General features: G+C 30.6%; 1 pseudogene; it reads right to left on the bottom strand.

Moving 5' to 3' along the window:
* Positions 1-1156: 1156 nt before the first annotated feature.
* On the bottom strand, positions 1157-4783 carry LOC114193670 (annotated as a pseudogene).
* Positions 4784-17291: the final 12508 nt, after the last annotated feature.

The raw sequence follows: 17291 nt of genomic DNA, 5'->3' as shown, positions 1-17291 counted from the left end.
ATTTTATTGGTGCGACATTCATGGGATCATCAATTTATGTGACTTGTATTTTTGGTAAATGAATGAGAAAACAACATTATTGGATTCTCAAAAGACGTAGAAGGGTGTTATTTAGAGTGAATGCCCACCCTGAAGTCTTTGTCAGTAATAAAAATTTTGCTTTAGTAAATGCAATTAACATAGTTTCTTGATTAAACTTTTAACCTATGTCCATTTCACATGACTAAAAATGTTAAAACAAAGTGTAAAAGTTTAGTGGATTTTGTAGAAACATGTCTCAAATGCATGGGGAGGTGTGATGGTTATGCAAGTAGTGTGCATTCCAAGGGTGTGTTCAACATTTTAAAACTGTTTGTGTAATTATTAGGACATAGTGAGCATATGCTTATGTTAGAAAAGTTAGTAGACATTTCAACTTTACATCATATCTTAAGAGATATTTGAATGAAATTTGTATTTGGGTCGGATCTCTTGACGACAGATGGTGAAGATATTTATTGTATCACAAATTTTAGCTTTCTAAATATTCTTTAAGTTCATGTGATCTTAATATGTTTAATAGTACTTTTCGTCTAATCATCATTATTCACTTATCAAACTTAATGGAAAAATTATGATGTTTTATCCTCTATCAAACAAAACATACTCATTATTTATACAACGTCTATCAAACATAACTTCATATTTTATGCTTTGTTATATTTAAATGCTTAATGAAAATAATAAGAGAATTGGACTTTTACTCTAAGAATTTATAATGGGAACAATATATTATTCTAACTTGACTTAAGACAACCTAGGGATACATTGCACACCAAACCTGTGAAGTTGGACCTTTTTGTCTTTGATAAACAACAATTGCCAATAAAAGAGTGTTGAATTTGTCAATGCACTCTAGTCTAACATTTGGAAACATAAAAGAGGATATTAATGTAAATCCACAAAAAATATCATATTTGTTTTCATCCAAAACAAAGTGTAGATTTTCTATTTCTCAAAAGGTATTTGTTCTTAAATCATGTTTATGAAATACTCATACATAGACTTGCAATACAATCATGTAACTACTAATACATTTGTAAGAAATTTCTGAAACAATATGAATCGAAAGTTACTTTTTCTCTAGTAGATAAGAGTAAATAAAATATGGCAACGAAACTGTTAAAATGAGTCAACAAATTGGGCAAAAGTTAGAAATATGTTACAAGAAATATAGACAAAATTCCTTATTCGAATCATAACCTTCTTAACTACATGAAATGATGACTGAAGAAATATATTCATTGAAATACACTAAAGTGAAAATACATGTTGTGACGTGTCCGCTTGATTATCTTCCATTGCCAAAGTCAATTAACTGAAGTTCTCTTGACCTATCATATCGAATATTTTGTTGGCCACAACTATCACCATGGTCATAAGAGTTTTGTGCCTCATGAAGCAAGTATTGACTCTCCCCGAAGTCTTTCCTGGTATTGATCCAAGGGTTTTTCTCCATAAGATTTTAGTCCCTCCAATATCATTGCCACTTCCTTCATACCAGGCCTTTCTTCCCCTATAAGCTTCAAACACCTGGAAGCAAGAATAGCAACCTCCATAATCTCCTGCTGGTTATCTTCATCCAAAAGACCCATTTGAAGAACATCAAACAAACGATCCTCTTTTAATCCATGCAGAAAGTAAAATGTAAGACTTCGTTTCTCTTCTGCCCTGTCAAAAGAAAAAGGTTTCTCTCCTGTTAACAGTTCTACAAGCACCACACCAAAGCTATAGACATCACTTTTTTCTGTCAATTGACTTGATTGCATGTACTCTGGATCTAAATATCCAAAGGTTCCTTGAACAATTGTTGCTATTGCAGTTTGGTCAAGTGGAACAAATCTTGAAGCTCCAAAGTCAGAGACTTTGGCAGTGTAAGTGTCATCTAAGAGTATGTTAGCAGTCTTCACATCTCTGTGGATGATGGGTATAGAAGCTGCTGAGTGTAGATATGACAGAGCTGCGGCTACTTCTGTAGCTATCGTTAGACGTGTTTTCCATGACACATTGAATTTCTGGCCTTGGTTATGTAAATATTCGAAAAGGGTGCCATTGTTAACAAATTCATAGACCAGTAAAGGAACTTCTGTCTCAAGACAACATCCTAAGAGTTTGACCACATTCCTGTGATTAATCTGTGATAGTATAATGACCTCATTGATGAATTGTTCTACCTGTCTCTGATCCACTATTTTGGACCTTTTGATAGCTACAACTTTGTTATTTGAGAGAAGTCCTTTGAAAACTGTACCATAACCTCCTTTACCGATGATTAAGCTCTCATCAAAATTTTTGGTCGCTTTATTAAGTTGTTCTACACTAAAAATTGTAGTGGTTTTAGACGAGTCTTCTATTTTGGAGAGTTGTTGTCTCAAAATGATACCTCCATTCTGCTGAAAAAACTTGTGCTTTAATTTTAAGACTTTCCTTTTCTGGTACATCAAGTACAACCAAGAAACCCCTATAAACTTAACAGTTAATCCTACGCATGCACCTGTTACCAAAATATGAATATGAATAAAGCAATTATACAAGAGTGATATAATTTTAATAACCCAACTTTTTTTATATAAGAAAATATAGTTTAATATCTTTTAAAAAAATAAAATGTTCTCCGACTAACACTATTAAAATATAAATCCCAATGAATACACTTCCGATGAATGATTAAGCAAGGGAAACTGCAACCTCGAGTAAATGCCTTGGTCGAGGTTTTAACTCTGGATAACGTAAAATCAAATATCCATTAAAATAATTTTTTTCTTACCGTGAACATTTACTTTAATAACATAATATTATTTTAAGGTAAAAAATTAAACTATTATATATTATCTATTAATTGAGTATTTTTTTTCTTAAAGGTTTCATAGTAACACTTTCTTTTCATATAACCACACAACTTAGTTTATTAATTCTGTGTTGAATAACATTTTTTTAAGACAACTATACATTAATATTAAAATATTGGGAAGTATAAATTAAAATATTCAATAAAAATTAATAAAATGAGTTATGGGAGAGTTAAATTAAAAAACAAAATTGTTAAAATATAACCTGCCTTCTAACTAAAATGATCGGTGGCTTAAGGGAAGAAAAAGAAAACTGAGATGAATTTATTATTTGCTTACCGATGACGATCCCCATAAATGTATCAGCCCTTGGGTGACATTCGAAAGAGCCATTAGTTTCACGACAATACTCTTTACTACTGCAATTGTGTTCGCCATTTGAACACTCCAGAATGTCTACAAACAAAATCAAATTAAAAATCTAAATGACACATTAAATAAGACACCCGAATAATATATATATATATATATATATATATATATATATATATATATATATATATATATATATTTTCTTTATATATATATATATATATATAAAGAAAAACTTACAAATTTTCTATTTTAAAATTTTAAGTTGAATAAGAAGGAAAGAGAAAGAAGATTCAGAATAAAAAACTTGACATCAAATAATAAGTTATCAAGGATGATGATGTTTGACATAAACAGGTCTAATGAATTGGGAATTAATAATTAATATATTTTGTTTGATTGTGATTACGATCTAATTGGAAAAAAAATTTATTTATTTTTAATTCATCATTTCAATAATTTTTTAATTATTTGTTTTGATTTTTTTTAATTGTGTGATATAATGATCTAAAAATGGAATCGTATGTTAAAAATGATAAAAAAAGAGTTAATCAAAATATTATTATTCAATCGGAATAAACGATTAAAAATCAGAATGTTTACACTAATCATAGGTTAAGAAAAAATGGGTAAGCTAATAGACTAAAAAAAATTAGTTATTAAATTTGTCTAAATGTTAGGATAAGAAAGTAATAAATTATTGAATTACCTTGGCAACCATCGGGATGGTATGCGTTTCCCTGAAAGCCTGGTTTACATTTGCATCGGTAACCATCATCAAATGGCGAGTTCTCACAGTCGCTATTATTCTTGCATGCATAATCTGTTCTTTGTTTGGAAATGTCGCACGTGTCCTTTCCAACACTCCATTCCATGACAAGAGGTGTCATATTGAACGGGACGCCTTTTAAATGATCGACGGAAAAGGTGTAGTTGCCGTTTTTGACGACGAAGGAGTAGCCACACTTGTTGAAATCGGAAGTGGAATTGAAATTGTAGAAGGAGAAAGCTCGAAAAGTGATGTTCTTCATGCCAGGAGGAATGTCGACCTGGCAACACCCTATGCCGGTGCAGTTTCCGCTTCTCTGCATGCTTTCAACGATCTCTAAGGTGTTGCATCTGGTCGAGCACCCTGTTGAAAATTCTGTAACCTTGCGGATACTGCTGACATAGCCGTAGGTGTCGCAGCCTACGGTTACGAACTTGTTGTCCTCACTAGAAATGGTGAAAACCGGCACACTGAATCTGGGACGGTTACCTATGTTATATTTTTTTCCCAACGATTCGTTTTTGTAAACCTCGGAGATGTGGACGAGCATGTCGATTTTACCGGCGAGGCTTATGTTGAGAATTTGGATGTTACCTTGACCGTGATATAAGGTTGAGTTTGTGCATGTGAGATTCAATTCTTTCATCAGAAAACAGTTTGCACCGGTGTGGTTTGAATTGCCGATGCCGAATGGATATGGAATGGAAACACTTCCGCAGGAGTTCGGGCAGCCGCGCAGGGCTTGGCTGGCTGCTTCTAAAGCCATGAGTAACAGCACGGTCAGTCTGGTCAGTTGCTTCTGCATCTCCTTCGGTCTCATTGTTGCAATATGTGCACAATCCCAGGTTTTATGAATTTATATTAAATTAAACCTACTTCATATCAATAAATTTGAATTTTATAATCAATAAATTTGTATGTTTCAATGATATATATGATATATACATATAATACATCGATACATTTATTTTAAAAAGAATAAAATATAAAACTTAATATATACGTATTAAAAAATATATATAAATTTTTAAATACATGATAAATATATAATTATTATTATTATATCAATTCAAACTAAAATTTATAATAATAATAATTATTGTATCAATTCAAATTAAAATTTAATATATTAAACATTTTTAACATAAAATTTTATAAATTATTGTCTTAAAAAGGTATTATTAGTTTATTTATTATATAGTTATAATTATCAGTAAATTATTATAAAATATCATATACGGGTATGACACAAAACACAGATTGAAATATCTTGTATTGTAGTTTCTAATTATGTTTTTTATTTTTTTTAGTAAATATTTTAAAAATATTTTTTTTATTTAACTTTTTTTGTCTTAAAAAATATGAGAATTTTTGTGATTAATTAAAAATAATATTACAAAATATAAAAATAAAAAATAACTCTTATCGTTTAATATAAACCACAATTAATATATAACAATCATTTTTATAGTGATTTAATTTAAATTGATGACATTCTAATAAAAAAAAATTTTAAGAGTAAAATATGAATTTTAGAGCATAAAAATAAGATTTAAAATAATGAACTTTATCCACATAATGAACTTTATCTTAAATTATAAAAAAAAAAACTAATTCATCTGAATTTAAATTAATTCATATGTAAATTAAAAATAAATTTTGAAAATAATGAGAATTTAAATTAGAGTACTGAGGTCGAGCACGCGACGAATTGATACTTACAAAGACTTGACATTCGTATTTGTGTGGCTTATATTAATTCAAACGTTACAGACATAAACATCTTAATCTTTGAAGGAGACTACACGTATTTAATATTTGTCTTTTTAAAAGAAGCGCAATTGCATAATTATTAACTTATATATTTGTCGATATTTAATATTTATGATAATTATTGATATATGTTTTCTAGTTGTCATTTATCGTTAAAAATATTTTTTAATAATTTTTTGATACGGTTACTTTTCTGTTGAGAATATTTTTTTTATTGAGAAACCTTTGTTATCATTAAAAGATTTTGTTTCTTCTTGTAAATTATGGATAGAGGAATATTGATTCATGTTATTTATTGTGTAAATGAATCTACTTGGCATACTAGAGTCAAACTTAAGGATATTTGATGGGTGTCGGAAATAGTGTAAGAATTACAATTAAAGTTGAGGTGGAAACATTTGAACCAGGTGGCATAGTAACATATATACAGAAAGAAAAAAATATTGACGTCCAAGGTGGTTTTTTAGAATTATATATATATATAATATATATATATATATATATATATATATATATATATATATTTATTTATTTATTTATTTATTTATTTGGGTGTTTTAACCCAATTACAAACTATTGAAGTTATCTTCCCATGTGCAGAAATCCATCGCACAACCAATCTTCTTAGATTTGAGACCCAAGAATTTCTGGTTGTTATCAGGCAAAGTACTACTACCAATAAGAATTTTTGTTCCCTACTTAGTCTTTAATATGTGGTTATTGTTTTATTTTCTAAGTGACTGTATGAATGCATTAAAATTGGGTAAAGAATCAAACTTTATATTTCATCGGGATCCAAATATTTAATTATGGGAAAGTAAATATTTCTTCTAAATCTATTTTTTCTTGTCTAAATATAATTTAATTCCTATGTTCATAATTAAAATCCATACACCCTTCCTTTTGGAAATATTTTAATATAATTTAAAAAATAAATAATAAAAATAAAAATTCTACTTTCATAAACTTTTAATTTTATGGGTTAATATCATTTATGATTAACTACTATATTTCTTAATACAATTTACTCCTTTGTATGTTTTTTCTACTGATAAATATCCCATAGGTGTATAGGGAAAGACACAACAACAAACAGTAGACTTCTCTTAAAAATGTTATTCTTTTCTTCTCTATATTATCTTTAAGACATCGATGTTCGTAATGTTTGAAGATCCTTTGCTGCACTCGATCAATCTGACGGGTTTGTTGTATCTTGGGAGAGGAACGCATTTAAGGATGACATTATATGTGCTTCAACCCAGACAGACTATTTCTGTGTGTGTGTGTGTGTGTGTGTATGTGTGTGTGTGTGCGCGCGTGTGTGTGTGTGTTATTATTGCTCTAATAATTATTATTATATTATTTCATATTTTAATCATTAATAGTATTATTTGTTTAATCATTTTCTAACATTCTTAGAGAGAAAATTCTTATTCATTCCTAACATGAAAGACAATATAGAGGAGATGATTGAAAACACTTTTTATGAACTAATGTGTTTGTTATGGTTATAATTAAATCAGACTCAACTAAATCTAAAAATTTATGTGTATAATTGTTTCTATTTCTATTGGTAACAATAAATGAAATTATGGATAAATAAAATTTTGGTTCATTGAATAATTTGTTGTGATGTCTAAAGCTAATGCTTTTCCTATTATACTAATTTATGATTTAATATCTTATACTCTTACATTTGATAGAGATGTTCTAGATTATGAATATATTTTAAGTGTTTTGTATGAAAACAATTATAAAATGTTTGTCATACTAAAACTATTATCGAGTTATGAAATTATGCATTTGCAAGGAAAAAAATTATCTTGATATTTATATGAAAAAAATGACTGATAATAAATATTTTTATCAGATTTATGAATTTAAAAATATTGTTTATAACATGAAATTAAAATGAATTGTTTGATATCATGCTTATGATCATCTATGTGTTGATAAAAAAAATCTTCATATCAGAAATTGATGGATGGTCAAGTAAAATTAAATTTGTCTTCTAGAATTTTTTTTTAAATGAAAAGTGTTTCATGTTTTTGAATTTAGAAACTTCTTTGCTGCTCAACAAGATTATGAAGTGGTCTTTTATGACGATCAATTATTATTTCTAGACATGTGTTTTGGGTTGGTAAATAATATATTCAGTGGCAGATCTTGACCAATATTGTTGGGGGAGCCAAAATAATTCATTCAAAATTTGTATACTTAATTACTGTCACTAATGCAATAAATTAGAATATATCATTTAGTATAAAGGTAACTATTAAAGAAATCACAGTGTATAAATGATTGTCATTTAATAAATTTGAATATATCATTAATATAACGGTAACTATTAAATAAATCACAATATATAAATGATTGTCATTTTGTCCTTGAAATTCTTGACCACCACTAATAATTGAATCATAACAAAAATTTGTAGGTATTTCTATTTTAATGTAAATAACCATATTGTCGACAAAAAAAATGTCTTCCATGACAGAAGATGATTTTTATTTTGGAAAGGAAGAAACATGTAGACTTAAAATAAGACGAGTTAAACGATCAATTAAGAAAAAATTAATTGATTTTACTCTTTTCGGCAAAGATTGACATGGTTGATAAAATCGGTTATGAAAAAAACATACTACAATACTTTTTCTTCTATATTCATAAAAAATTGAATAGACTTGTGAGATAAAAAATAATGATAATAATTAAACTAATATTTCACTATTAAGTGAGATAAAAAAAATATTGTTGAATAATGGAAGAGAATATAGGAGAAATAAGAGCAAAAATAATAAGTTTTTCTTTTTACAAATAAAAGAAAACAAATGAGAGAGAGATCAATACCATATTTAAAAAACTTAGAAGACAATAAAAAAAAAATATCTTAATAGATTTTTTTATTCTTTACTATATTTTATTTTATATTTTATGATTTATTAACATTTAATATTGTGCCTTATAAAAGAAACAAAAAGAGGTTTAATTTAATTTCTATCGATTTCCAATATACCATATATAATTTAAAAAGTTGTTCTAATTGCTATTGTGCATTCATGAAACTAAATTCACTCAAACATGTATTTGGCGATCACAAGGGTCTCACACACATGTTTAAAAGTAGACCCCTACACCTATAGCAAACTAGGAACAAATTGTAAAAATACAATACAAAACTATAGTACCCATTAGTATTTGTTTCGCTGTGCTGCAAAAAATTTTAGGCACACTGGGTACGGTTTGGATGTTGTGGTAATTTGTAGCATTAAATGGTATTGAAAAAAAATCTAGTGAAAATGATTGAATTGAGGGACCTTGAGAGTGGAAAGGGAAACTTGATTAATGAAATGGGGTGAGAACTAAAGACTGATTGGAAATCTGTAATTTCAATGGTATGACGGCTGAAGTATAAATCATTGGAGGATTTGGTATGGGTTATCACAGGCTTAGTCATTGGAAGGTTGACTTAAAGTAACTTGAGATATTGGTGTATAGGGGACATATGGCAACTTAAAGGATAAGACATGATGGAAAATTGTGATGGGGTCATGAATGGATTTATTATGATACTGTCATGAAATTGTGAGTCTTAGTCATGAATTAGCAGTAGTTGCATGTGTTAATAAGTTGGTGAGTTTTTTTTAAGTTAAAAAGATCAACTTAGTGGTATGATGAGATTGGGAACCTTATAGGCGTAAGATTAATGACAATAAGATAAGCATTAAGAGAATTGATGCTAGAGGTGAGAAATCACGTGATTGAGGTTTAAGATTGGATGGAGTGCAGCAGAAAGCAGTACAATTCGTTGTACTGGTGTGGTGCCTGGCGGCGAAGTTCAACCCTTCGGACGATGGCTAGTGCCCAAGGGTTCTGCGAGACGCGAGGCGCCTGACGGTTAGGCAATGTGGTTTAAAGCGCATGACACCTAGTTGGGATGTTACACAAACCATTCCCTTCTTAATTTTACTCTACATTTCTACTTATTATTTTCTAATTTCTCAAACTTCCTTATCACAATATCAAGTATGGAATTTCAATATAACCTAGGGAACCTAAGCTTTAAAGGATCTAGTCCAAGCCAACTATCTTCCCATAATTTTATGATGGAACTTGATCCTACTTTCCATTCTATATTTTGGTCAAACTCATCCCTTTTTCTCCCCTCCCTGCATACCTCCCTTAAGTCTTTCTACCATGTAGACATATATTGATTACTTTTTCCCAATGAGGTCTCTCAAAGATCCATATTTTGATTCCAAAATATCTTTCCCAAAGACCTTGTTATTTCTTACCTAGTTTTTATTTTCATTTGGCTAATAAAGCTTTATTGAACAACTCAATGTCTTTTATACCGATTCCTTTTTCCATTTTTGATTTTCACAATTCCTCCCATCTAATCTAAGCTATTTTCCTATTTTCATTTTCCCATCGCCATAAAAAGTTTCTTTGTAATTTTCTAATAATCTTACACACATCTTTTTAGGCTTTAAAAAAGGAAAATTAGTAAAGGGGTAGGATTGTGCTAACATATTTTATAAGACATATCTATCTTGCAATAAGTTCCTCCCTTTTCACTTGGACAACTTCTTTTGGATTCTATTGATCCTAGGTTGTCAAAAGACTTATTTTTTTGGATTATCCCCCACTATCATCCCTGATTACCAAAACAAAACTTTAGTAGTATTACAATTCAGTATTTTAGAAAATAGAAAATGCATGTGTTATATTATTATCTACTCCTAAAAACTTCCCATGTTCCAAACCTTTAATTCGTATTTCTTCGTTTTGAATTTTTCTTTTATTACCAACATTCCATTGCCTTGTGTTTTATATTCTTCTCATTTCCATTTCATTAAATCTCTAAATGTCATATTAATGTGTGACACTTCTAAACATTTAAATGGTTTTGGACCCCAATCTACTTGTGTATTCTTTGGTATAATGGAACAATGATATGAGATTTTTCTATCAAGTATGTATTGTTTATACTCAGGCCATTCGTCCAACCACTCAAAAGTGACTGATTCTATCTATTTTACTTTTTGCATTTCCATTGGATCTATACCATGTGTACTTTCATCCTACATATGGGAGTTCAACCATTTCATTTTTTTAATAAAGTCATTGAAACCTACGATCTCTCTTTTACTAGTCCTTCCTATGTTCAAACCTTTCCTCTCATTCTTTATTAACTCCATTAAAGTCCCCCACCATGCACCATGTCTTACCCTTAATTTTTTATGATATTGAATAACTCCTCTCAAAGTGTCCATTTATTCTTTAATTCACATGGTGAATATACATTCACCATTACTATTGGGACATGTTTTTCTTTATATCTATCCATTAAAATCATATAACCCTTGCTCTTTAAATGTCACTCACACACAAATGTATTTCTATGTCACATATACAGTATCCTCCCTGCCCCTTTCTCGATTTCATTATGTATCCACTCTATATAGTTATCATGCCAAATTTTTTAAGATCTAGCTTTATTAAATTTAGTTTCTTGAATACAAGTGCATACCAGCACTCTCCTTAATTCTTAATTCCTTAATATATCTCCATTTGATATCAAACTGTGTAATGATATCAAGAAAACAGACCAAAAGCGCTGAAACAGAAAGGCACTAATAATGTAGTTTTCATGACAAGTTTTTAAGAAGAAGATGCTCGATGACTATGCAAATGAATGGAATGTGTTCCATGGCCTAACTCTACCTAAAACAACATCTAGTTACAAGCTGAAAAGTGTTCAATGAAAACCTAGTTTTCACCAAATGTTTGATAAAATGCTTGAATGAGCTAAGATGTTATTTATGTAGTGCAAATGTCTTAAACAAACTTCTATATGTATAACTATGCTCATTGAATGATTAAACTAATCTAAGAACTCCAAAATCACAAAATCATGTGTCAAACCAAACTAGACTACAAGCTAAACTACACCAGATTTTTTACGACAAAATGGCTTAAACTAATTTTATGTAGATATGAGATTAGACCTAAAGCAATGCATGAATGCATGATCCTATAATCTAAACATGTTTAATATTATGCTAATGAACTTGTAAAACAGAAAATTTATCAAAACAACTAATATAGGATGAAATCCCACTACAGAAAAACATTGCATTTAACGGGGGTTATTTAGTGAAGGTTAATCTAACCTTAGTAATGGATTAACTTAACTGAGGTTTTTAAAATCTCCGTTAAATTCCAGAGGTTTAGTGTTAAACCTCTATAAAATAGTGTAGGTTTTCAAAACCTCCGTTAAATTACAAAGGTTTAATTTTAAACCTCTAAAAAATAGTTTAAGTTTTTAAAACCTCCCTTAAATTACAAAGGTTTAGTGTTAAACCTGTATAAAATAGTGTAGGTTTTCAAAACCCCCGTTAAATTACAAAGGTTTAACTTTAAACCTCTAAAAAATAATTTAGGTTTTTAAAACCTCCCTTAAATTACAAAGGTTTAGTATTAAACCTCTAAAAAGTAGTATAAATTTTTAAAATCTTTGCTAAATTACAAAGATTTAGTTTTAAAACTCTAGAAAATAGTCTAGGTTTCTTTCAAACTCCATGTTCAAACTCCATAAAATGTATACAATTATTACTTATACTATTTTTTGCCAATTTATTTCTACAAAAATATATGTAATATTCCTTAAAAGATATTTATTAAAAAAATACATGTAGATTATTTTCTTTAAAAAAAGTCTTCCACAATTAATTCACGTGAATTTTGTTATATAAAATTATCCTAAAGTCACTACAATAAAAACATTTTTTATTTACGGTTATTTTGTAACAGTGAAAAAAAACCGCTAAAAACATTTTTGTTTTCTGTTAATTTTTTTAACCATCAAAATTTTTTTATATTATTTTAAATTTAATTGTTTTGGTTGTAACTTTTGTAAAGGTTTTTTCTCCTCTCTTCTGTACACTACTAAAAATTTATGATTTATTTGCAAGATTTGTTGTGAAAAAAATCTTGAAATTTGTCATTTATACAAGTTGAAATTTGTTAGTAATAGAGTGATTGAATGTGGTGATATGCTGAAGTAGCACTTGGAGCAGCTCAAGGATGAACTTATCTTCATGAAGAATTATAAATTCATGTTAGACTTTAAGAAATATGATTATAGATTATTCTTGCTATGATCATTCATTGCTCAAGGGTGAACTTATCTTCATGAAGAATTACAAATTCATTTATAAATAGTTAAACGTACTTTTTACTTGTCAATTTTTTCTGTTAAAATCGTTTATAACTGTTATTTGTTAGACAACTACAACTATCTCTAGATTGATATTTTGCAGTATATATAAACATTGTAACAAAAGTTCCTCATTTGTGAAATTTTTTCCTTTGATACAAAGTAATAGATGGATTTTAGTGCCTTTAGTTAGCATTATCTGGTTGGACTTTGAATTTGGTAGATTTCTATTTCCTTACTATACATTTTTTTTCTGGTGGTTATGGTTGGACTTATGTTTAGTTTTATAATTTATCAAATTATAGCACCTAGGAAATGCAGAAGACAAGATAGAATACTCTGTCTCTAAATCCATACTTGAAAAATGTTAAAGTGTATTGTATCTAACAAATGTTTGATGAAGTTGTTCTATTACTACTCAACTGTTTCTGTTTTTGATGATATGTTAAACTTTGAGTCTTTCTACGTGAAGGTAGTTGAACAATTTTGACAAGCTTTGGAGATTTCACCACAGTGTGTGCCTGCACAATATGGACTTGCTTTGGGGCTGCTTGGTTTGGCAAAAAGACTGCATCAATCTAGGAGCATATAGATGGGGGGCTTCACTGTTACAGGTTTTTCTCTTCAATATTTTGTCTTTAATAATTATTATGTTGTTTTTTATCAAGTTTTCAGTGCTTTTGTTGCTTTTATAAATTCTTTTAGAAGGCTTCTGATGCAAATATGTTACAGGCTTCTTAAGAGGTTCAAGATTTAGATGTAGACAACCTTTTGTTTATTTCTCAAATTCTGTGTGGTGGAGACTAAGAGTGTAGTTATCAAACATTGTTATTGCTTATGCATTAATGGCACATTAAATAGTAATTAGAGGAAGAGAAAAAGCATAAGAAAATGGAATAAAGCAAAGGAAGAGTTTGTGTAACAAGAGGAACAAGCTTTATTGGTTCATGGATTATCAAGAACCTCCTTCAAGATGGTTACTTTGTTCACACCACTGAGAAACAACTCAGGTAGTAAAAGCAACCCCATTTGTGTTACATAAACATTTTCAGAATGAAAAAAAAAAAACTTTTGAATCCACTTTTTAATATTGGTTGAAATTCCATTGAAAAAAAAATCCTAATGGATGATTATATGTTACTTCTTACTTGTTATCTTGGAGCTAAGGTGATTCTTTTAGCAATAAAAAAGTATATTAATAATTTCTTTTACCTGTCTGGGTGTTAATTTTTTGGAATAGGAACTATTATCAATATTCCAAGAAAAAGGAACCTAATAGCCACAGGAAGTCTTACAATAGGGTGGATGTTTCAATTTGATTGCCTTTTTATTCTTCTACGAAAAATAATGTTAATTAATGTATGGTTTATTTTATGTATGTCCACAGGGGCAGTGGTAGAAAGTGGGAGAAATTTTGATAGGAAGAAGAAAGGGATAATAAATTCTTAGAATAAGATGTTGTGTTCATGTAATATATTAACTTAATATAAATTTTCATATTATTTGCAGGGACTCAATCCTTTGATGTTCATGTTTGTTGTACTTGGGAATACCGCTTATGTAGCCATGTATTAACACTGGTAATACTCCTGCTAAGCTATTTGTTGTGGATGAGTTACTTCTTGTGATAGTATACATGATGGATATTAAATTGGCAGAAAATTTGCTCTCTATAGTATATCAGTGACTTTTTGTTACTAGCAAGAAGATTACTAAGTATTTAAATTTGACAATGTGATTAGTCTAAACCTTCTCTGTTATGCTTCCTCTGTCTGCCACAAAAAGCAAGCAAATTAATAGCAAAAAGATCATCACAAATGGACAACTCTTCCTTATAAAGCAACTTTTAATTTTAAGTGAGCAGGTAATTCTGTCAGTCTTCTTAGTGAAGTTTTATAGGTTTCATTAGATAGGAATGATGACCATAAAAGATGTCCTAAACATAGTATGCTGCTTCACTTTGTTTTAGTCATTCACAATCCTAAGAGAAAAAGTTCCTTTAAATCTAGTTTGAATTGATTGAATTCTTCATTAAAAAAGAATTTTATTATTATTATTAATTATTGAATTCATTAATGAATTCTAAAAGAAATGAGTTGAACTTCATTTTACTAAGAATTCAATTTTGTAATATTTCTTTATACATTACTATTTAAAAATGGATGTTCAAATTAATGTTAACGAAGAGATCTATTATATCATTTTTCGCATGTGTAACATCCCAACCGGTATTACGAATTTAAATAATAAAATAGAGAAGTAAATAATAAAACTTCATTTCTTATAACTGATATTCCCAAAACGCAGGAAAATTAAAAAAAAACTATTATTACTTTCATAATAAACCAAAATTCATAAGTATAAATAAGATTGTAATTATCTAAAAGTCTAGAATATTCATAATTACAATTTATTTGAAAGCATAAAAAAACTTCATAAAAGTTCTGATAAAATCTTCTCCCAAAACTAGTCCCGCTTCGTCTCTAGGCCTCACCAGATCCACCTGCAATAACATCCGCTCCCGTGTACCGCGTACACGATCATCGCCAAACACAAGCAGATAGAGTGAGTTAACATATTACACATATATATAAATATAGCACAGTTATATATAACACACCATCACACCAATACTACTGCAGTAAAATCACCTGGCGGGGGACACATACCGCCAAGCGCTGCTCGCCTCCAAACCGCTTGGAAGTTATGATGAGTCGAACCTTGGCTCACATAAAATACTTAAATTTTGGGAATTAAATATTATTTTTGCGCTTAAAAAAATTGTATTTAGTTGCATACTATATTATTGGATATTATTGAGTTTAATAATACAACTGTAATTTAATTTAGATCCTTAAGAGTGTAAATAATGAATATTTTAATTCATAAGTCTCAAAATAGGAATTTTGGAGAGAAATAGTTCAGGTACTAAATGTACCCCCAATTCTCATGTTTACACCCCCTTTTTCCAATTGGAATATCTATTTCTAAAAAAAACATTTCTGGAGCTAACTACACTCCCTCTTTTCAGGTTTACACCCTCTTCTGTAAATTAACTTTAAATTTCTGCTTTGTACCCCTCCTTTTTACTAAACTGCACTCCTAATATCACTTAAAATTTAGTCCACCAGATTTCGTCACGTGGCAATCCTCCATTTACTACATTAACCAATTAAAGCTTGCCACGTCCTCAATCACCCACTCACTAAAATAACCATTCACCGTTTGCCACATCATCAATCCTCCACTAACTCAAATCACCAATTAAAACATGTCACCTCATCTCTCTCTCTGTCCTTCACACAACCAAAACCCTAACCCTAATCTCCCTCTCTCTCTCTTCAGCACCAACCCATTTCTGCAGCCGTCACCTTCCATGGCCGCCACGTCCACGTCCGACCGCCGCTGCAGCTCGCCGGACGCAACCACCCCGTCGTCCCATCGCCGGAAAACACAGCCCCCGCTGCTACAATCGGAGTCCGTGATTGCTCCTTCTTCCTCGCGCAACCCGCAGCCACCACCACGCCGTGATTGCACTTGCCAATCTCGATGCCACCATCACGCCAGAATCCATGGTCGCTGCACCTTTTTCCTCCATCATCTCGCTGCCGGAAACCGCGATGAAAGTCGATCTCATCTCGTGAAACTACTCGCGACGCACACGGCCTACGCCTGTTCGAGTCGTTCTCGCCGCCAGTCGCTGCATCGAAACCGTTCGCTCCTGCGTCGTCGTCGACGTGTACCACTTCCACGGCAGCCACCATGTCGCACTCACGCCGCCTTCTTCATCCACCATCCCGCAGCCCTCACCATAATAGCACCACTCGCTCCCCGCGACAGCCACGCAACGCCGCTGCGTCTCCACTCTTCCCGTCGGGTCACCATTGTCGCCGCTGAGCCATGCCCGACGCCGTCACAGCCACGCCACCGTCACCGTCAGGACAGACGTCAACCATGGAAGAACTCATGGAAAAAAACCCTAATTCTGGAAAGAGAAAGCACACTGCCACATGTCGATTTCTCAATGGACAGTCTAAAGAGTGTCAACCAGTCAACTTTGGGTTTGGGCAAGGCAGACTTGGTCACATGAACCCTAATTTGCCTAGCTAGGCGGCAGTTCACCAACCATTAAGCCATGTTTCTTGCTAACTAATATAATTCACATATTATATTATTCCACAACATAATTACACATATTATTAAAACAATAATAATTAATTAATACATAAATAGCATACATAAGATTTGAACTCAAGTTCTCTCACACAATTAAAGTACTCTCAACCACTTGAACTAGTACTTTTCCACAATATACAAATCAGAATTA

Source organism: Vigna unguiculata, chromosome 8 (genome assembly GCF_004118075.2).
Source record: "Vigna unguiculata cultivar IT97K-499-35 chromosome 8, ASM411807v1, whole genome shotgun sequence".
In the NCBI taxonomy this organism is placed as follows: domain Eukaryota; kingdom Viridiplantae; phylum Streptophyta; class Magnoliopsida; order Fabales; family Fabaceae; genus Vigna; species Vigna unguiculata.
This window is presented reverse-complemented; position numbering and strand designations above follow the sequence as displayed.